The sequence below is a fragment of the Balaenoptera musculus genome, chromosome 12 (assembly GCF_009873245.2).
Source record: "Balaenoptera musculus isolate JJ_BM4_2016_0621 chromosome 12, mBalMus1.pri.v3, whole genome shotgun sequence".
Taxonomy (NCBI): domain Eukaryota; kingdom Metazoa; phylum Chordata; class Mammalia; order Artiodactyla; family Balaenopteridae; genus Balaenoptera; species Balaenoptera musculus.
The window spans coordinates 6,705,832-6,729,082 of record NC_045796.1 but is presented as its reverse complement, the minus strand read 5'-3'; the positions used below and the strand labels follow the sequence as shown (position 1 = coordinate 6,729,082).

The 23,251-nt window shown below is 36.6% G+C and overlaps 1 protein-coding gene across 3 annotated transcripts in view; it reads right to left on the bottom strand.

Annotated features, from left to right (window-relative positions):
* Positions 1-23,251, bottom strand: part of PRKN (parkin RBR E3 ubiquitin protein ligase) — a 1,292,350-nt gene that overhangs the window by 646,337 nt on the left and 622,762 nt on the right. The gene's annotated exons all lie outside the window — the stretch shown is intronic.

Genomic DNA, 23,251 nt, shown 5'->3' with positions numbered 1-23,251 from the left:
AATGGTCGTATCAAAGTGTACTTCACAATGGTTGTATCAATGTGTACTTATCTGCTTCTTTCTTTTTTTTTTTTTTTTCTGGTAAATGAATATTTCTCAAGATAAGTTAGATAGTAATGACTTAAAGAAACTGCCCTGCTGTATGTTCTCCAACTATGTACATTCTAGGAATCTTGGAAATTATCAGGTCATGTGAAAAGCAAGGGATTTATGTGTTGCTGGCAATCAGGATTAAGTTGCCAGAGCTGCATTGCTAATAGCTTCCTTTCCATGTAATAATGATGACAGTCACAGTTAACATTTAGCAGGTGTTTTCTATGGGTAGGAGACTGTACTTCAAGTATTTTCTTGTATAATCATTATAACAAACCTATAAACCACCATTTTGAATTCCTATTTTATAGATGAGGAAAGTAAAACAGAGATAACTGTTTTGCCCCTAGTCATAGCTAAGTTATAGAGTTGGGATTCAAACCTGCACTTATAACTTCAGAGCCCTCATTCTTAACCACCAAAAATCCACTCTCCCTACCCCATTTCAATCAGTTGTGTTTCAAGACTCTTAATGTTATTCTTTTTATGTCAGTAAACTGCATTTTTAGCCTCTTCACTTAATGTGACTTCATTTTAAGATTGTTTTTGGATAATGCAATCTGTGTATAATTTAACTACTGTATTAATTTTGATATGTTTCAATGTTTATAATCACAAAACATACTAAGTTGATGCTTTGCAATATCCTCAGAAAATAACCATTTTTAAGGTACCCCTGGTTATTTATCCTGCCAGAAAATTGTTCTTATTTCCATTTATTTTCAGTTACTTCCTACTGGCACGAAAAACCTCTATACATTCTTGTGAATAAAATGGCACTCAGGCATAAGTAGAAGAAATAAGGAATACCTTCTGTTGTGTTGGTAACTAAAGAAAAAGAAATATGGGCAATGCCAGGCAGAACCCCTCACTCTTGTCCCCAGAGCATCAGCCTTGGCATATCAGGAGTGGGTATCCTTGATCTGGGCACTGCTGTCTTCACAAAATGGGCTCCAGCAAAGTCAAGAGGGTGGATCCTTTACTGGCCTCAGGGTGACAGTGGACAGGGGCCAGTAACCAGGGGAGCCAGCTGGGAAAAGGACGTGGCAGGGGCGACGGGGAGACTGAAGAAAAGATGGTGATTTGACAGCACATTTGATGAGCTCCTCGGAGAGTCCCAGAAATAATTACTATGGTGATGTTTAGAATGATAGGATAAAATATGCCAGAAATTCAGCTGGAACAGACTTCCACCACTGTTAATTTTGTCACCAATCCTCAGAATGACTGTATTTGTACCCAAAGATGATCAGAACCTGTGACACACCAGTTACGTGCCCATCTGCGGATCATTAAAGCACCCTGAGCTTAGGAGGCATCCGGGAAGCCCTCCCTACACCACCCCCCTATCCCTGCCCCCTCCCAGAACTGCATGTGGAAATGGAGTCACTGGGTCTGACATTTTCTTTTTAACTTTCCAGGTAATTCTGTCTTATAGACACCTTTGTGGAAAACTAGGTAAAAATTTGCAGAAATAGATGGGGACAAATAGCATCAAACATCCAATGAAGGCCTTTTCCTCGGGTTATATTTTGTCTCTAGCTCGTTGGTGAGGTGAGCCCCCAAAGGTAAGGTTTTGGCCTCCTTGCATCTCCCACAGGAGGCTACCTGACACTTACGGGTGAGAACCCAAGGAATACATGCCGTGTTAAAACTCTCCGTGGTTGCGCACACCGCATCTCGCTGTGTTACCATCTGCGCCGGCGCACCAGGTGCTATTCATCCAGGACAGCCATAACCAACTCTTAGGACAAGTTGTTTTTGAGGACCAGCTCCTTTCCAGCTGTGCTTTTGCATCATCCTTTATTCTCAATCTTGACTTTGGCCAATATGCTTTTTGTTCCCACTACATGCCATATTATATTTGTACTTTAATTGTCCAGGGTTATCTTGGATGTCATTTATTTTTTTGTCTTGGATAATGTTAATAACTCCTTGCTAGTACGTACCATAATCTAAAACTGCATCAATTATATCACCTCAATAATTTATAAAAGTTGCAAATGCTCGTCCCACTGCTTATTACTGAGGGACCAGATCAGTGTGTGGGCTGGGCTTGAAGCGGAGAGCACTGTCACTTTCTGGCTGTGAATGTTGAGGAAGGAAAAGAAGGGACATTCAATAGCAATTCAATCTGTAAAGACCAAAGCAGTGTGACCATTTGCCATGTTCCTGCAAAGCTGGCCTTCCTCACCCATAGGGCCCCAAGGTCAGCAGCTCACCAACCCCTGTACTTCCTTCCCTGTCTGCCTGTCCCCACCTCCATGATGTCCCCGTTCTACTCTTAGCTTGATCCTCACGTCAGACCACCAAGTATCACTGGCAAATGCTGCAGAACCAAGTCCAGGGCCAGTCCATGCTCACTGACCTGGAACCTAGGCATAGCTGATCAAACAGCCCACACTCTTTTTGTTGCATATTTTCCCCTGAATTCCTGGAACTTTCCCAGAACAGCTGTCTAAAATCTTTTATAGTCCCCTAACACTAATACTTTTTTCTTCCCACCCCTTGACAAATGATCTCGCCTCTACATAATGAAATGCTCCTGGTTATCTGTACATCTCCATTTAAGAAATCAATGCTGGGAATTGGGTGTGCTCTGAACATAAAATAGTCCCAATTACTGGAAACAACTCAGAAGCTGCTATTATTCATGTTTGCCTCCTGCTCTCAGAGACCAGTCTTACTGTTGCTGTTATAGGACACTTTCATTCTCCGCTTTGTATCTCTGCTGAAGACCCATCCTTCCCGGAATCAAGCTTTCCTTTTGCCCTTAAACATGTACAAACATTCTTCCAACCTTTATGGTCCAAGGCATGTCCTACCTCTGCCATTACCCTCCCCTGTTATACCAGTATCCTCCTATGGCACATTGTGGTCAGGACTGCGAATGAGCCTTTCACTGTATGCCACCCTCCAGTTGCAGGCAATGGAGGCAGACTTTCTTAGCTCTCTGCCAAGGGTGAAGGGTGTTGCATGCTTCTGTGTCACCTGCATATCAAGCAGCTCTAACACATATTACCTGGCTCTCCCTAAACATTCCAGAGTGAGAGTTTTCATCACTCTTTCTTTGAAACAAGCTCAATGCTCATACAGGGACATGCAAGAAGACCTCTCGTTATGTGTCTCTTTTACTCCTGATTTTGACAGTAATATAAAAGAAGCTTGACCCAATTTCTCTGAACTCCTGGCTTTTCCCTAATCTGACCCACTTGTTTATTCTTGGTTTAGAGGAATTCTTGCTCAATCTCTCTGCCTCTTTCTTTCCAGACACTGTTTCCTGGATCGTCTATCCCACTTGTATGATTATCTCCCCTCCATCACTTTTCTCAATGTCTTGAGAAGACAAAACCTGAGACGAGTGCTGACCATAGATCATATCTGAGCACATCGGAGTCTAGGACAAGTTAACATTTCAGAAATCTGACCTGCTTTTATCCTTCTGAAGAATCTCTCTTCATGTAAGACATTTATTAATATCTTCAGTTAATAACTTGTTGGAATAGAACAGGAAGAGAATATTTTTACTTCATATAAATAATTGTTAATTGTATTGAATCTTTTAAAATATGCTAGATGTGCTGCTAAGGAATATACAACATTGGTAGAGCATTATATTATAATCTATGATCTGTAATTCACATGTATACTTTATTTTATATTTGTGTACCGTAGTTATAACTTATATGTTTCTTTCTTCTTTAGAAAAAATACAGGTCACTGATATTTAAAGCTTACAGGAATTTTGAAGATCATCTAGCCCCAACACTTCATCTGCTAGGGGAGTATTTAGGGGAAGGGAAATGGAAAGATTTTTGAGTCCTGATCATTCTCACAGGTTCTCTTGTAGTTAAAAGATGATTTTTTAATTGATTGACTTTGTCTTAGAAATGCTTCCCTCTTAATAATTTATCGGAATACTAGTTTTCAGATTTTTGGAAATCTATATCAGTTACTATCAATTGAAATTCTGTTCTTCATTCATTTGACTGTATATAATATTGTATGCTTTTGTCCTATCTTTTCTACTTTGTTTACCTCTTGATTTCTATATCCTAGAATTATGCCTAACTACTCGATGAATATTTGTTGAATGCATGAGTCAATATGGTCAATATAAATAAGATCTTTCTTTTAACTCTGTTCTAGCCCTACAAAATATTATACCACATGGAAACTGCCCTTTGGTGTAACCAGTACTAAGTTAATTGATACAATATAGCACAATGTTTGAGAATATAGCATTATACTGTTTGAGAATTATGAAAAATAGAGGACAGCAACAAGCATACTATATTTTTTCATACTTTACACAATAGTAGCCTCTCTTGGATTGTCATTAGATTGCCTAATAATAAAAATAGCCAAAATTTAGGGAGTGCCTGTTATGTGTTGGGTACTGTGTTAGTTGATTTATATGTGCATATATATATATCACCTGATATGATGCTCAAAACAACCCTCATGGCAGATACTATTATTTCCTATGTTGAAAAAAGAACTGTATTGATCTGTATGTGCTATTTATATATTTTGGATACTAACCTCTTACCGGTCATATCATTTACAAATATTTTCTCCCATTCAGTAGGTTGTCTTTTTGATGGTTTTCTTTGTTGTACAAATGATTTGAGGTTTAATTAGGTTCCATCTGTTTATTTTTGCTTTTGTTTCCTTTGCCTTAGGAGACAGATTTAAAAAATGTTGCTATGATTTATGTCAAAAAGTGTTCTGCCTATGTCTTCTGGTAGGAGTTTCATGGTTTCCAGCCTTACATTTAGGTATTTAATCCATTTTGAGTTTATTTTTGTATATGGGATGAGAAAATGTTCTAATTTCATTTTTTTTACATGTAGCCTTCCAGTTTTCCCCAGCACTGGTTATTGAAGAGACTTTATCCCCATTGTATATTTTTGCCTCCTTTGTTGTAGATTAATTGACTGTAAGAGCATGGGTTTATTTCTGGGCTCTCTGTTCTGTTTCATTGATCTATGTGGCAGTTTTTGTGCCAGTACCATACTGCTTTGATAACTATAACTTTGTAATATAGTTTGAAGTCAGGGAGTATGATACCTCCAGCTCTGTTCTTTCTCAAGATTGCTTTGGCTATTTGGGATCTTTTGTGCTTCCATACAATTTTAGAATTATTCGTTCTAGTTTTGTGAAAAATGCTATTGTTATTTCAATAGGGATAGTATTAAAACTATAGACTGCCTTGGGTAGTATGGTCACTTTAACAACTCGATTAAAAAATGGGCAGATAACCTGAATATCTGTGCATCCAATGTCTATTGGAAATATATACGGATGGCCTATGGGCACATGAAAAGATGCTTAACATCACTAATCAGCAGAGAAATGCAAATCAAAAGCACAATGAGACATCACCTCACACCTGTTAGAATGGCTATCATCAAAAAGACCACAAATAACAAATGTGAGAGAATGCAGATAAAAGAGAACCCTTGCACACTGTTGGTGGGAATGTAAATTGATTCAGCTAGCATGGAGAATAGTATGGACGTTCCTCAAAAAAACTAAAAACAGAAGTATCTTATGATCCAGCAATTCCACGGCTGGGTATGTATCCCAAGGAAATGGAAACACTAAGTCGAAAAATACATGCATTCCAGTGTTCATGGCAGCACTATTTACAATAGCCAAGATATGGAAGCAACCTAAGTGTGTTCATCAAGAGATGAATGGATAAAAAAGATATGAGATATATGTCTGTGTATACATTTATACACACACACAAACACACACAATGGAATAGTATTCAATCATAAAAAAGAATGAAATTTTGCCATTTGCAACAGCATGGATGGACCAGGAGGGTATTATTCTTAGTGAAAGAAGTCAGAGAGAGAAAGACAAATACTGTATATGTTATCACTTATATGTGAAATCTAAGAAATAAAACAAACAAATGAATATAACAAAATGGAAACAGACTTACAAATATAGAGTACAAATTAGTGCTTACCAGTGGGGAGAGGGAAGGAGCAAGAGGGGGAAACAAGATAGGGGTAGGGAATTAAGAGGTACAAACTACTATGAGTAAAATCTACAAGGATATATTGTACAGCACAAGGAATATAGCCATTATTTTATAATAACTTAAATGGAATACAACCTATAAAATTTTTGAATCACTATGTTATACACCTGAAAATAATATATTATAAATCACCTATACCTCAATAATTTTAAAAAGGCTTAAAAAAAAAGAACTAAGACTGTGTTCAAGGTCACACAATTAGCAGTATCTTGAATCTAGGTCTTTCTTGTTCCAATGCATTTTTTTATTATTAATGTTTATTGGAGTATGGTTGCTTTACAATGTTGTGTTAGTCTCCACTGTGCAACAAAATGAATCAGCCATACACATACAGATATCCTCTCCCTTTTGGACTTCCCTCCCATTTAGGTTACCACAGTGCATTAGGTACAGTTCCTTGTGCTATACAGTGTGTTCCCATCAGTTGTTTATATTATACATAGTATCAATAATGTATATGTGTCAATCCCAGTCTCCCAATTCCTCCCACCCTACCCCTTTCCCCCTTGGTATCCATACATTTGTTCTCTACGTCTGTGTCTCTATTTCTGCTTTGCAAATAAGATCATCTATACAATTTTTCTAGATTCCACATATATGTGTTATTATACAATATTTGCTTTTCTCTTTCTGACTTACTTTACTCTGTATGACACTCTCTAGGTCCATCCATGTCTCCATGTTCCAATGCTTTTAAGGCTGTACTCTACTGCCTTACTAAATTGATCCAAAATAGGTAGAAAAAATAAAAACAAGCATAGTTCTTATAAATTATTCATTTCCTTCCTGCTTATCTGCATTTTTGGAAATTCCATTTACTTAAGAAAATTACATGATAATATTTGAAATATGGACAGAAGGAACCCTTAGATTTAGAAAGATGAAATGCTAAAGAGCACTGAAGTACTAATTTTATTAATACTTAACTTCCTTAAAAGTAACATTACAAATCAAGTAGAAATAATAATTTTTTAAAAACCTACTATAAAACAACTGATTTAACAAACTTCATTCAACTTGAAACATACTGAATATCTGTAATCTAGTGAAGAGTAGTCTTCCAGTTAACTTTATCAAGTACTCTACTTTGTCAAGTAAAAAAAAAAGAAATATAGCCTATGGGATGTTAACCTTTTATGGGATTACATTTTAATGGCTTGGAACTACTGGTCAATCAGGAATACTAGCCAAGAGCTTGTACTATGTATATAATAAACTGCTAAGGAATTAATTTGGGGGAGTGTTAGTTTTTCTAGAAACAGCTCAGAACTCAAAAACAAGATACACCTCGCCATTATGTAATCTATGTTTAAATTACATTCTCTCTTGACTTCTCTAGCATAACATGCTTAACTCATATATTGAAAACAAATTCATGAAATTTATTTTCAAACTTTACAAAAAAAATCTAAATCATATGAAAAAATTAGTTTGTGTGAATAGCAAGAAAAATGTGACAGCAATTTGGAGAACTGACATTACCAGATATTAAATATGTTATAATGTGTTATATGTGAGAGTAATCCAGACAATGTAGAATGAAGGCAGAATAAACAGGTTAATGGAGCAGGATGGGCTCTAGAGATAAAATCCCAAAGTTAATATAATATAAAGATGGAAGAGATATGGGAACATATTGTATATGTATAACTGATTCACTTTGTTATAAAGCAGAAGCTAACACACCATTGTAAGGCAATTATACTTCAATAAAGATGTTTAAAAATATATATATAAAGATGGGATTTATTTCAAATCAGTGAGGAAATGTGTTTTATTCAATAAATGATGCCAAATAAGTAAACTGTAGGTTTTGGGAGGAGAAATAAGTAAAATTAGATTCATATAAAACCCTTCACACTAAAATTAAATCTACATTCATCAAATATTTTAAAAAGAGAAACTTGGAAATAAAATAACTAGGAAAGATTTTCAGTAAATATCTATAATGATCTTGTGAGTTAAGAAGATTCTGCTACTGATTACTGCAAAGACATAATCCTACAGAGAAGACAATACATTTAACTCCATCAAAATTTACAGCTTAAATAGTTCTAAAGCACTTTCAAATTAAATTACTTACTGGCGAAAAATATTTGCAACATATATGATAAGTAAAGGGTTACTATAAGAAATGTTTACAAAGGGTAATTATAAGAAAGGAAATAGCCACAATAATGAGCAATAAACAATGGAAACCTACCCGAGCTTCCTAGTAATTAGAAAAAGGCAATTTAACATGAGATACAGTGTTCCACCAAAAACACTGACAAGAAGTTAAGAATGAAATCACCTAGTGGTAAAGGATGTGAAGAAACTGTTCTAATAGTTTTAGGGAGAGTGAAAACAGGTGCAAAGTTTCCCGAGGAACTATTGGAATTCGCACGATAACACTTTAAATGAAAAATACTTTTGCCGCAGCAACTCTTCTTCTAAAATTAGATTCTAAAAATGTGACCATACACGTTTTTAGGGATGTACATAAGAGAGATCATGGAAGTGTGGCTCTTGGAGTGAAATGTAGAGCAGCTTAAATACTCACTGATGGCTGACCCCTTCAGCAGAATAGAATGGTATCAATCATGAAATGATCATGTAGACTTTTATCTATTGATAGAAAAATGAGTACACTATATGAAGTAAAAGATACAAGTTACAAAATAATATGTAAGATATGACTTCATTAAAAAAATGTGTGTGTGTTCATGTGCACATACACATGTACACCTTGAAAACCATCTAGAATGTACATCCAGTGCTAACAGTGATTTTCTTCCAGTGGTTTGATTAAACATGACTTTTAGCCTTTTCTTTATATGAAAGTATGTTGGCTATTTTTTTCAGCCCACATCATGTTCTTATAATCAGAAAAAGCAACATTTATTATGAAAATAATGGAGGTATCATAACTTTAAATTGCACTTTGAGTATAACATAAACCATAATATATTATAACAATAATCCTGCTGGTGCATGGCTCTGAAAAACAAAAATCAACAGCAATGCTTTTCTAAGTCATTATGACTAAGTTATTTTTTTTCCTCCAGATCAGCTGGTAGAGAATTTTATGTCACAATCTTGCATGTATTATATAAAATGCAAATTGAGTACATTTTTATTTAAGGAAACTACAGATGTTGCAGTCTGCTACAAAGTTATTGTCAGAGCAATTTTATCGATTTGAATACTTTGTGTTATTTGTACAAACGACAATCAACTGCAGGGGAATCACGGTCAATTGACCACAGTACTGGTGGAAAAGGCCAGAGATCAAGTCTAGTAAAAGTCAACACATTAGAATAGGAACAACTATGGTAATAATAGCTACAATGTATTGATCCCTTACAACGAGAGGCTCTGAGGTAAGCACTTTATATATCCTTTATCACATTTAATCCTTCCAACCACCTTGTATAAAAGGCACTGATAACTGTTTCACAAATGAGGAAACTGACAGGGGCACAAGGATTTTGTCCAAGACCATAAGACTATAAGTATCAGAACAAAAGTTCAGATCAAGCTTTTCTGACTCCACTGGCCACGCTCCTGTCTGCTACGCTACACACTAACCACAGTAAAAATAAACCATCAGACAAAAGCATTTGGAAATATATTGTTAATGGTGACTTGGGAAATACATACAGATATCTCAGAGCCCAGGATGTAGCCTCAGGTAGAGATGATGGAATTAAATTAGATAGATATATAGCTGCATTTTAATTCCTCTGGCATGACCACATGGTGCATTTGGTATCTAATAAGTGGGGGAGTTGACTGGAAAGTGCTGGTTATTGTTTATAAGACACTATCCAACGTAAAGACATGCTTCAGATATACAAATGATCAAGCCCAGCATGAATGAACTCTTTCTCAAGTCCATATAATTCTACTGTGATATTCTCATCATCAAATCATTGTCTGATTTCTAATTTGAACCCGCTTTTATAAAACTATGACCTACACACACACATATCTATATATGAGAGTGTGTGTGGCCTTTGGTATAATCACGTGATCATGGAGAACGCTATGGGAGGTATTCCAGTTATCTGTTGCTGTGCAACAAACCACCCCAAATGTTATTGGTTTGAAATTTTTTTAAATTTATTTTGCTCACAAATCTTCACTTTAAGTGGGGTTTGGTGGAGACTGCTAATCTCTGCTCCTGTGGCAGCAGCTGGGGAGGCTCAAAGGCCAGGTCTGAAGGCTGACTGTTGACACAAACGGCAGTTGGCAGGAAGGCTAACCTGCTGGTCAAGGGAGCCCCTGGGTTCCTTAGTCACCTCTGGCTACTTCCACGTGGCCTCTCCATATGGTCTCTCAGGCATTTTCCATGTTGGTTAACGGCTCCTCGTGTATGTGTCCCAAGGAGAAAGCCAGACAGACACTACTGTGACTTTTGTCACCCAGCCTCAGAAGTAACACAGGATCACTTCTATTGTTTTCTATTCTTCAGAAACAGGTCACTAAGGCTGACCCAGGTCCAAGGGGCGGGGAATTAGAACCCAACATTTGACAAGAGGTGTGTCAAAGACTGTGCAGACACATTTTAAAACAAAAGGAGAGAAAGAAGAAAAGGGAGGGGAGCAGAAGGGAGGAGGAAAACAAACATATCTGGGAAGGTGGATATGAATATTCTGCAATTCAAGATGTTGTTCCCAGAGTATACATTACTGAATATCATGGTTCATAAATAATGTCTTTTGTGTGTTGGTTAGCCCATGAGTTAGTCTCTTCAAGATTTCAGTTGCTAAAAGTTAGTTCCTGAACCTGTAAACCTTTTTGGTCAGATCCATGGTAGTCCTTACCAGCTGGAGGCCTTTCTCTTTGACATGTCTCCAGCCATAAAGAAACATTTGATGAAGAGAGTAATGAATTTTCATTTATTCAGCTTATTTAATTACTTCCTCTGCCCCCTCCCCTTCTCTCTTTCTTGCTATCTTTTTTAAAATAGAGATTGGCTTTCACCATTATGAAGGGTTTGGTTATAATTGTTGTTTAGTTTTCTTTAGGCTTTTTTTTGTTTGTTTGTTTTTGGAGGGACACCTGTGATAACCATGGCAGAATCCTAGGAAGTACTTTAGTTGTGACAGGTGAAAAGAAAATGTGGAGAACTCAGACTAAATCACAGTTCTCAATACGATGTCATTCCATGATTTCTAAAGAACCACGCTTTAAACAGTGCATCATAACCAGAATTAGTGGATTATAAATCCTAGTTTGTAGTAATCGTGACTTTGTAGTATCTTAACTAATCCTCTGGTCTGGGTAATCTTTCTTTTATTTGCTCTCTTGGGATCTGATAGTCATAGAATTCATCTAGTCCCATAACTATGGCTGATGAACCCTATTCTACAGTGGCCACTTCTTTATAACAATTCAGTTGACTCTGCTTATTCCATAAGACTAAACATAAGCCATCTCTAAGGAGCTTCTTTAGCTCAACTCCAGCAAAATGTACTTTTTGTATTTCTATTGTGGTTTTGTTCTTATAGAGTCATATGCTGTAACCACTGCCCTGCAATGAACCCCACTATGCATTTTTCTCCATTTATATCTGCTTATATCCATATGAGGTAAATATCTTATCTCATAAGATGCATAAGAACTGCAGTCCTTAAGTAATGAGCTCATTTAAAGCATTTCGTTATTCAATCAAGAAAATGTCCAAATTTAAATGCATGCATTACAATAATTATTAGCACTCACTATTAAATACTAAATTAGAATTGATTCTCTAAATGGTCTTCATATATTGGGCATTGTACTGAGTGATATGACTTTTAACTGCTTAACATAAAGTCATTTAATGACATTTATAACTGTGAACATCAGTGTAAGTTTTAATGAAATGGCAAATAAAAGCACATGGAGAAATGGTTCTTTGACAGAAATGGTATGTTTTTATAAGGCAGGTATAAAATTAATAAATTAGATAACTGTGAGGAAAAATGACAATGCTAGGACCCAGGAAAATACAGGCATTTCTGAATGAGGTATGAAAATAGACAGATATCAACAGCTATGTGATCCCAATAGAATGTCGTTCATTTTTTAAACTGAGGAAGCTTTATTGAGTCCTGAATCTCCACAAACACTCAGTGAAATTTCAGGAGTTATGGATATCTTTGCTGTCCAACTGGAGAACTGGAAATGAACAGAAGTTAATAGACATGAACATAGAAACAGAAGGAGTTACAAACAGACTTCCCAACTCTCAGTCGAGCACTCCTCAAACTGCTCAGCATACAATTACAGTCAACTGCATTATCCTTAAAAGGGATGGATTCTCAGATAGTCTCAAATTTTACTTCACACAGTAACCCATTTTCTTTTCCCTCTAATATTTTCAAAAGTTAATGGCAAAAGAAAAAGGTCCCAGTTTTCCAGTAAGGTTGACAAAAAGGGAGTGGAGAGGAAACTCGTTATACTGGATCATCTACTTCTGGCAATTACAGATAACAGAGAGTTACCAATAAAAATAGAATTCCAATCAACCACTAAATAGACTCCCACTGAGGAACATACTGGAGAAACGTGAACAGATAAGACAGAAGACAACCATATGGCTGCTCTTAATAACCCAATAAATACAAGAAAAGTGTGGTGCTTCTAATCGGTTCTAAACTAAAATTTCATTTGTATGTTGTTTCTGGCTTTAAGGAAGGCAAAATGCCAATTCTCATTTACCTTTATTCACACATTACCAGGGATTTAAGATAGTAAAGTATATAAAAATAATCTCTTTTTTTTCATAACTCAAGACTTTCTTTTTCCTTCTTTGTTCTTTATCCTACCCCTCATGCCAACCAGCTCAAGTTCTATCTCAGCCTTCAAAATATCCAAACTTCCGTGTGGTGAGATTCCTTCTATTACTAGTCATAACCCTCCACATAAAAACTCACAAACAAAACAACTAACAAACACACAAAAGGGAAAAAACGCACTGCCTCCTGTTCCTCTGTCACCTCCAAATTCCAGATGCTTTCCCCAAGGAGCCTCCCACAGCAGGGCTCTTGCAAGAGGGTCTTTCCTGCCGGAAGCTACCCTCCCGCTCCTCCACCAGTAACTCTGACTCAGCCTGCAGATCCCAGGGCTGGCCTCCACTCCTCCAGTCAAGGGTGCCCTGCTCACAGATTCTAGGCAGATGCCCTGTTTCACGCCCTTGTAACACCCTGGGCTTCTTTTCCATCTTTCCTCGTGATAAGTCCAAGGTCATCAGGGCTGAGAGGACCTCCGTGGGAGCAGAGGATGTTGATTTTGTACACACAGGAGTGCTGAGCCTACTATCTACCAGAGAGCAGGCAGCTAACTGTACTTCGTGGGATGAATGACCCTTAATTTTCTATCTCCTTATTCCTGTCATTTCCTCTGCCTCACAAAATGCTCCTAACCTTGACGACATCGCTACCTGTGGAATTTCCACTACCCATGCCTCAGGCCCACCTCCTCCACAAAGCCTTCTTTGGTCACCTCTGTTAAAGGAATTCCCTTCTCTGAACTCCCACAGAAAACTTTTTTGTGCTTGTCTCATGGCCTCTGTGATATACTGATTTGTCTTATTTCTTCTCCCTTATTCACAAAGTGAAGTCTTTTACACTCCTTCATATCTGTCTTTATCAAGATGTAGTTCGTGGTAAAAATCATCACTGGCCTACATGTCCGACCCCACCCTGACATTTTCCCCAAATGATGAGAGCAGTAAATGAAATATTCCCTTTTCTATTCCTAGACCCTGGCGTAGAAGACATGCTCAATCCATTTTTTACTTGTGTTGCTGAATCTGGGTTGCAGTCATTTCTGTAAAGTCTTATCTCCCCAACCAGACTTCCAGTGCTTGAAGGTCAGTCTTTGTTTTCTACACAGTGCATAACATAACACATAAACACCTGTTATGAAAATAACTATATTTCTCTGAATGGAAACACACACATTTTAAAGCATATTTTGCTTTTCAATCTCTAAACATAAAAGTTTTGTCTTCATCTCATAAAAACACTCATGTATTATGGTCAGCACTGAGTTTATTTTCTAGAACTCTGAGTATTGAGGGGGATGATAATTACCTACTTTAGGAAATTCAGATCTGAGGACCCCAAACTATGTTTGTTTTCTAAGAAATATTAGTGGAAGTAAATGTTTCACTACATGTGGGTCAATAGTGCATGAAATTCTTCTCAGTTTTGATTTTATTCTCCCTATGTTTATATTTTCTATTCTACCTCTCAAGTTTGGTAAAATAGCTTTAAATATTTTTTTCTCAGCATATATCTGAAAAACTAAATTTTATCATGGCCCTTGATAACTTTTTGAGAGCTAGCTTGACCTGAATAAGAGGGATGATGGTTTCTTGATGACTGCCATCAAGGCATGATGAAGTGTGGGTCTCCAAGAGCCACCAATCACCTGCTTGAAGGATCAAGAGGGTGATTTCCTGGTTGAGAAGCAGGCCTCATTCTCTTGGCCCATTACTGCCACATCTTCCTTCTATTCTTCTTACTCCATTAGCCTCCTCTGTGTCTGCACAGAGGCTATCGCAGGCTGACCTCCAGTCCCCAATCCCTGATATTTCCATTTCGGTCTAATCTACCATCCCAGTGGAAACATTCAGTGATGTTTACAGTAGTATTTAATCTTTCTTTGCTCCAGTTCTCAGAATTTCATTTGTAAATCTACTGAAATTATCTTATTATATCTATTGCTATCTTCTCTGGTAGATCCATATACCTTCTCCCCTAATCTAAAACCTACTAGTCTTGAAGTGCACCTTTTTCTGTTTAATCATGATAAATTCCTTTGTTGTGTCTTTGTTGTCTGAGGCCCTTGTCTAAAGCCACAACAAAACTTCAACACAGCCTCTCACTGACATATCTGGCTTTGGAATCATTCCATGGAAAGATAAGAAATTAAGGAGTAACTTTTGAAGCCTCTGGGGATGATAAAAGTTGATCATATCCAAACAGCATTGTGGTAATATGCATGGTTTTCTTCTGTATACGAAATAAGATATAAATTATAGCACAGAGAATCACAGATCATCAAGTGAAAAAACAACTTACAATTCACACACAACAGAATTTTCCTGGAATTGAGGAGGCAAGAATTATTTTCAGTATTTAAAATATACATTATGGAAACTGCCCATTTGCTTGAAAAATGGCATCATAAACTAAACCAAGGTTATGTTTGTGGGACTACAGTGTGGATATTGGTTATCTCATGTGCATAGGTATTCTGCTATATATACATGCACGGATTTCTGGTACCTGGTTTCCTTTCCTTGGTGATTAGTTTTTTTCATATAACAGTACAAGAGTCTTTAACAATACCATTTGAAGATGACTGTTGATTTAATTTTCCACTAAGTTATAAAAGAGCCCAGATAAAAATGGGGTTATGTCACAGAAAAAGAAAAACTGAATGGAATTGAGTCTAGACTTCAGAGTTGCACAAATACCTGGGGGTTCTTAAAAACTACCTCAATTTCTTTAGGACTCTTAAAAAATGACACATTTTTTTCATAGCAGACTAATTTATTTATAAACAAAATTTTAAAATTTTTATTTAAATTTGCAAAATTTCAGCCAATTCCATAATAAAATATATATCTTTCAATTTTACCTTAATTTTTTAAAAAATGACACTTTTTGTTTTCAAGTACTCAAAACTTGATTTAGAAATGAACAGTCCTTGAGTCTGAATACTTGATCAGTTTTTGAAAAATGCTGTAAGAAGTTTCTAGTTTGTCACCCGAATTGCATGTCAGAGAACAAAGAACATTTTGTCCTGCTTACATACCATTCAATCATAATCTGAGTTTGACTGCAAAGCTTTCAGAATTCAATTTTATGTAGAATTTAGAAAATATGACTGTAGGGAACAGTGTAAGGACAGGGAGACCATTTCTCTTTGACCAGAGCAGGGCAGAATGAGAGAGGAGTCAATGTGTTCTTTCCTCTTTTACTTCTGTTTCCACTCTCCACCCTCCACGTTTAAGCACCCAGCAGCCCTTTGGGTTCGATGGCTCCCCTGGAACCACAAGGGTTGGGATTGTTTAAATACATATTTGGAGATGTTTGTGTCACGTTGGTTATTGCATTATGCAGATGAGTTTGGGCAACATAAGAATATGGAGCTCCTTTTACATTGTGCAAACAAAGGCTTTCATTTGTGACCACCTCAGGGACACTTGGTCAACCTCAGACCTTTTCTTAAAAACGAAACAAAGCCAACCTTCCACTATTACTAGATATTGGAAAAAATAAGAACATATAGTTTATACCAGGAAACCATCCTGAGAAATCCTGAGACTCATTTTGTGAGATCCTAATCAAGCCTAAAACAACAACAAAAAGCAACCAAAAGAAACACAGAGCCCTTCAAGGATAGTAATTTGATTAAACTAAAACATTAATAAGAAACTTTTCAGACATAAAATATGCAAATGACCTATAAATAAAAAATTGCACAGTATTAGGTGACACTTATTTACTATTCATTTTGTTCTGGTCAACATCTTCCCAGAAGATGAAATCAAAGATAGAGACTATGAATATTAATTAACTTGTATTCAAACTAATGTTCCAGTTGACATATACTGAGCCTAACAGGGAAAATGCAAGAAATAAATTGCATGTTGAGTAAGATGAAAACTCTTCATTTGTTGCACTGAGTTTAATAATTATGTCATTTATTATAATTCAGGGGATAGTTTTTAGTATCAAGCTTCACTTGAAATAAGTCTTTGAGCTATTTTAACAGATTCATCTCAACTGTTTCTGATAAGAAAGAGAAGTTCTATGTAAAAGAGCTTAACTCTGGTCAAAATCAAACAATCTAAAAAAGAAAGTTTTGTATTGTTTTACACAGAATTTCAGTAAATATTACTTCTCAAAAACATAAAATATAATGCATGCTATAGGCTAAGTAGTGAAATCAACACCCCTTAATAAGTATAAAAATCATGACCTTGGTTATTTATTACTTTGAGGTTTGCTATGATCTGAATGTTTGTGTTTTCCCCAAATTCATATGTTGAAACCTGTTTCCCACTGTGATGGTATTTGGAGTTGGGGCCTTTAGAAGGTGATTAGGTCATGAGAGCAGAGCCCTTATTAAAAGAGACCCCAGAGAGCTCCCTCACCCTGTCTACCACTTGAGGACACAACGAGCAGACGGCCATCTAAGGCTCAGGAAGTGGGCTCTCACCAGACACTGAATCTGTTGGTGCCTTAATCTTGGACTTCCATCCTCCACAGCTGTGAGAAATAAGTATTTGTTGTTTATAAGCCACCCAATTTGTGGTATTTTTGGTATAGCAGACTGAACAGACTAAGACAAGATATAATTGATTTCTTTTTCATCCCAGGGACTATCCCTTATCCTAAACCCCACTGTCAGATGTGAGGGAAAAAGCAACAATCTCACAGTTGGCTAAGAAACCCTTCATTACCACGAAAGCACCACTAAGCCAAATGTCTTCACAGGAGAGTGTTTGATGGACAGGGAATACTCACTTTTAAAAGTTATGATTCAGAACTCAGGAATAATTCCTAGAGAGTAAGGCTTCTGGGTATGCATTAGCCTACATGTGCGCAAGTAAGAAAAATATATATCCCCCAACGCACATACAAACACGAATATCTTCATTGTTTAAGGTATCATAGGTAAAATATAAAATGAAGATTTACACAGAAAACTTAAAGTCTATATCATACCCAAAGTTGAATTAATTTCACTAATGGAAAAAAATCCTAATTGAGTCTGTCCCTCTTAATCTCAAGCACACACCCTTGGAGTTGACTAGAATTCTTTTTATAATAAGGTAAGATGCCTTTCAGAACTAATGTGATACTCCTTCTAAGATAACAGTGACTAGTGTAGAACTGAATTTGTTTCAGATTTCTCTGTCTAAAGTGTAGGTAGGGTCAAGTTTATATTCATAGTCTTAAAAACCAAGGTGAAAGTTTACTGCTATTTAAAATGATCTAGTTAGATTATCTTTAAGTGCCTAAATATTAATTAAGAATACATTACAGACCCTGCTCTTTTGAATTTTAAATATATGGATATTTTATTCAAGTGATAGAAATTAAACATTTTTATAATAATATAATACATAGTGTATAAAATAGTGTCAAAATTTAAAATACTCTACAAATTTAAATATGATAAACGACTTAAAATGCCTATCTTCTCACCTTCTTAAGAAACAAACACCGCACACAATGCTTTAGAAAATAGAAGTCATGGTTTACATTTAGCTGCATTGTAAAAATACAATCCAGAAAAATGGTTTTAAGATAAGAGCAAAGAAGAAGGAATTAAACGTCTCATATTGAGCAATTCTGCCCACCCACTGGTATAGTTATTCAGAAGTGTGCATACCTTCATTTCCTTTATTTAACCAACATTTATTTATGTTCATTAGATACGGGGAAAAAAAATAGTTGGATATGAGAATTTTTTCCTCCTTTCTTAAACAATATCTTTAAATAATGTTATTCTCTCTTCTTTTATAAAAGTAGCATTTATGGTTCTAAATACTCCCTTTAAATACTAATTGAGCTGCATCCCAAAAGATTTGATATGTGTTATATTTTCATTATTGTTTGATCCCATATTTCCATTTGGATTTTTTTTATTGACTAAGTTAACTGAATTTCCATGTTTAAGAGGCTTTTATGGTTATGTTTCCGTTAGTGATATTTAAATGACTTAAAACATGATCAATTGTTGAAATGTTCCTTATGTGCTCAAAAAAGGGGTGCCCCCCATGGTTGGGTGTAGCACTCAGGATGCCACCCTGCTCAGTGGTTGTGTTAGTAGGCTACGGCTTCCTGAGTTTGCACTGCCAGAGCCCTCAACTCCTCAGAGAGTTAGCTCACTATCTTCCATCATGGTTACAGCTGCATCTGTACAATTTGTTAATTCTGACAATTTGTCCTTAATGTATTTTATATCCATGTTATAGAGATCATACAATTTTTAAACTACTATATCTTCCTGGGTTATTGAATCTTTTATCAAAATCTATTTTTAATAATGTTTCTTAACTTTTAATAATGCTTTCTTTCCCTAAATCTATTTTATATGCAATTAAAATAGTTTCAACAGCTGTGTTTGGTGACTATTTGTGTGGTACATCATTTTCCATTCTTCCACTTTCAATGTTTTTGTTCTCATATGTTTTAGGTGTACCTTTTGTAACCTCCATAAAGCTGGATTTTCTTCTCTTAATCCAGTCTAATAATCTGTCTTCTAAACTTTAGATAGTCCATTTACATTTAATTTCATTAACTGTTATATTTGGTTTTATTTCTACCTTTTTTTTTTGGTGTGTGCTACTTGTTTTTCCCATTTTCCTCTAATTCACTCTCTCCCTCTTTTTTCCCTTCCTTCCTTCCTTCCTTCCTCCCTCCCTCCCTTCCCTCTTTCTAACTTGACACCTGTATTGTATTTCAATCCCCTAGATGGTAATTCTATACAATTTAAATGCATTTTTAACTTGAGTTTCATGTTAAAAACGACTGGTATAACTAGATCACTGGGGTAGGTATTGCTTCTCAGTGGGTTATACAGGGCAGCTTCTGAGGAGGCCCCCAGGTCATGGTTCAGATGAAGTCATCTGAACTTGGAGGTGATGAACTTGGCATGGGACCCATGACCTTGCAGGGTGTGGTTGTGAGCCCCTCCTGGGAGAAGAGGGGCTTTGTGACAAGGCCCTGAGGGGCATCTACCATGCTGTGCACTGGACGACTTTGCACTCCTGCCCTCCCCGGGACTTGAGGCCCCCAACCCCACGTGGTCCCCCAGCAGGGGCATGGTGAGGAAGCCTGGGCACTGGACAGCAAGGACTTGAACCCGACCAAGGCACATGAGACCCAGCCCTGAACCTATAAACTCATGGTGTTCAGAAAGGTCTTTGAGGAGAAGCAGCCTATTTACCACCAGACAATTCACAAGGGAGAAGAACCCCAAACGTGTCGGGAGTGTGAGGTATCCTCAGAATTACACACCAGAGGAAAGCCTTCAAGTTCACTAACACACCTCGGCAGCCAGCTGAGGAGTGCACAGGGGTGAGGAACTCTGGCTGAGAGGCCAACACAGAGCTGCCTGATCTTATGGCTTTTCAGGATGAGCTTGAGGTTTGAATTTTTATGTGAAATCTCCTAATTGAATAAAATGTTGACATTGTTATTTTATAGCTTTATTGGGGTATCATTAACATCAAATAAACTGCACATGGATAAATAGCCTACGTTTTGACATACATATACATCCATGAAGCCAACACCACAATTAAGATACTGAACAATTTCTCGTCCCCAAAGATTCCTCAGGCCCTTTTTAGTCCCATCCTCATGCTCTACTTGCCTCTACCCAGTCCCTAGGCAACTACTGATCTATTTTCTATCACTGTAGATTGTTTGTGCTCTCTAGAATTTCACATAACTGGAATCATGCAGCATCTCCTTTTTTTGTTTGGCTTCTCTCACTAGCATAATTATTTTGCGAACCATCCGGGTTGCAGCGTATGTCAACAGTGACTTCCGTTTTATCACTGAGCAGTAAACCAATGTAGGGCTCTTCCAGTTTGTCTACACACTCACTTGTTGTTGGACATGTGGGTTATTTCCAGTGTGCGCTGTTACAAACAAAGCTGCTATGAACATTCATGTACCAAAAACAAGTTTAATTTTAGTCACTGTCTTTCCTTTCTGGTGAAAAGTACAAAGATCCTAGAATGCTTTAACTTTATGTTCGATGCTTATATGCAATATTGTCCAGCAACTTTATTTATCTTTACATATATTTCCATTAATCAAATATTATCATACTGATTGTTACATTTTGTTTAGGTTTCTCTACATTTTTTCCAACCATTCCTTCTCACATTTCAGGCTTTCCTTCTGGGATCGTTTTCTTTCTTTCTGAAATAATTTAACTTAAAAATATTTGAAAGGTTTAGATGGAAGTTAATTCCCTGAGTTTCTGTTTACCTGAAAATATCTTTTTGGTTGTTGATCTTGTCTTTTGTTTTTAAAAAGTTTTTCTTAAATACAGTTTTAGTTTAGCATTTATTTTCTTTCAGCATTTTGAAGATATTGTTCCTGTGTCGTCTGCCTTCTGATGTTGCTGTTGGTTTAATAACTATCGATTGTTTCTCCTGTGTAGTAAACAGCCTTCTTCATTCTGCTGCTTTTAGAATCTTTTCTCTGTTCTGCAATTTCAGTGATCGATTTAGGTGGAGCTTTCATTTTATTCCTACTCCTTGGGACTCTTGAAAAATTGGGAGTCTTAAAAATTGTGGAAAGCTCTGCTTCATTATCTTTTAAAATATTACCTTTCCACTATTCTCTCTATTATTTTCTTCTGGAAATCTAATTTTATCCACCATATTGTTTAACTTCTCTTTTATATTTTAAATCTGTTATATTTTCTGCCTGCATTTTGAGTAATTTTATCAGGGCAAATTTCAGATCTAAGTTAGAATTGCTCTTTCACCTACTTACCTGCTGTTTAGCCCATTTAGTCAATTTTGTGTCAATTATTATAGTTTTTAATTCTAGAATTTCTCGTGTTATTGTGTGCATGTGTGTACATGTGGGCATGCATGTTTGTGTGTGTGTATTTAATCTTTTAATCTGACTGGATATTTCTGATAGTCTTTTGTTTTTTAATCATATGTGCGCTTTCATTTTTTAAACACATTAAGCATACTTATAGTCTTTCCCAGGCAACTTTAATCTCTGTGTTCTTTCCAGGTTTGAACTCTGCTCGCTCTCATTCATGATGGCACGCTTCCATCTGTGATTTTTCTGATTGTTAGGTCATGCTCTGTGAAACTTTATCTGAGGGAATTATTTTAGGACTCATTTGAGAGCACAGGTCTCCTTGGGAGGATTTGGGTTAATCTCAGCCCAGTTCCTGGCACTGCCAACTCATGGCCACCCTAAACAACATTCTAGACTCAGGACTTTATATAAGTGCACACAGAAAGAGTAAAATTTAGCCCCAAACTCAGGTAAAGATGGGTCTGTGCTTACAAATTCTTAGGAGTAACATTTCTGCCTAGAGTGAAAACAAAATAGGCAACTATCCCCAGCACCTTCCTCTCTCCACTTGATCCCAGGAGGAAATCATGTTTTCCAGGAGGTTCTTCATGTAGAATTCTATGGTTTCACTTTCCACCTTCACGAGGCCCTAAACTCACCGGCAGTCTCCAGCGTTTGCCTGGTCTGAGGCTGTAACCCCTGGTGGCGAGTGGCTTTAGCTTACACAGTTTCCTTTCTGGAGTCCAGCCTTCTCTTACTTTTTGGCATATGGCCTTTTCCTTACGGTGTTGTCAGTTCAGCTGTTCTTTAAAAATATATGTTTGGAATTCAATTCACTACTTTTATATAGTGTGCACTGCAAGGATTTTTTAGGGTGTCAGTTCACCACGCTGTCCGAAACAAAGCTTCAGTATAACCTGATTTATACGAAGCTCTGTATACTGATAAGTAGGCGAGGTGAATATTCAACAAGCAAAGGTCGTGATTCCCAGCCCTAGCAACACAGTAGCCCTGTGACCAATTTGAAGCTAAATCCTTAAAGATGCAAGATTGTCTATCCTGCTATGCTGAATCCTCCCAATTAATATGAAGGTACACAGAGGCAGTCAGACTGTCAGTGACTGAAGTAGATTTTCAAAGGAGCTCACATTGCTGTAAAGATGATATGGATATCATAATGTGACATGCACCAGAGGATTTAAATTATTATTAAATGTAATTATATCTACATGGCATGTATACTATAATATATACATATTACATCCACATATATATACGCAAATACAATTATACTTAAGAAATTTGTCCTATAAAGTATGTATACTTTAATTTCATCCCAATAGCAAACTTGCAAGACTGTATTGTGTCTCGATATCGGTGAGTGACGCACAAGTCATTATTTTTCTTCAGGATTTGCATTAATAAAAAGCTGTTCAGTGTCCCTAGTCCCGTTTGATGGAGAATGATCATTACTGCTGCTCACTGCTGTCTCTGTAGCCTTGCAATCATCCAGCAGATTGGAGAGAGAAGGCACATCTAA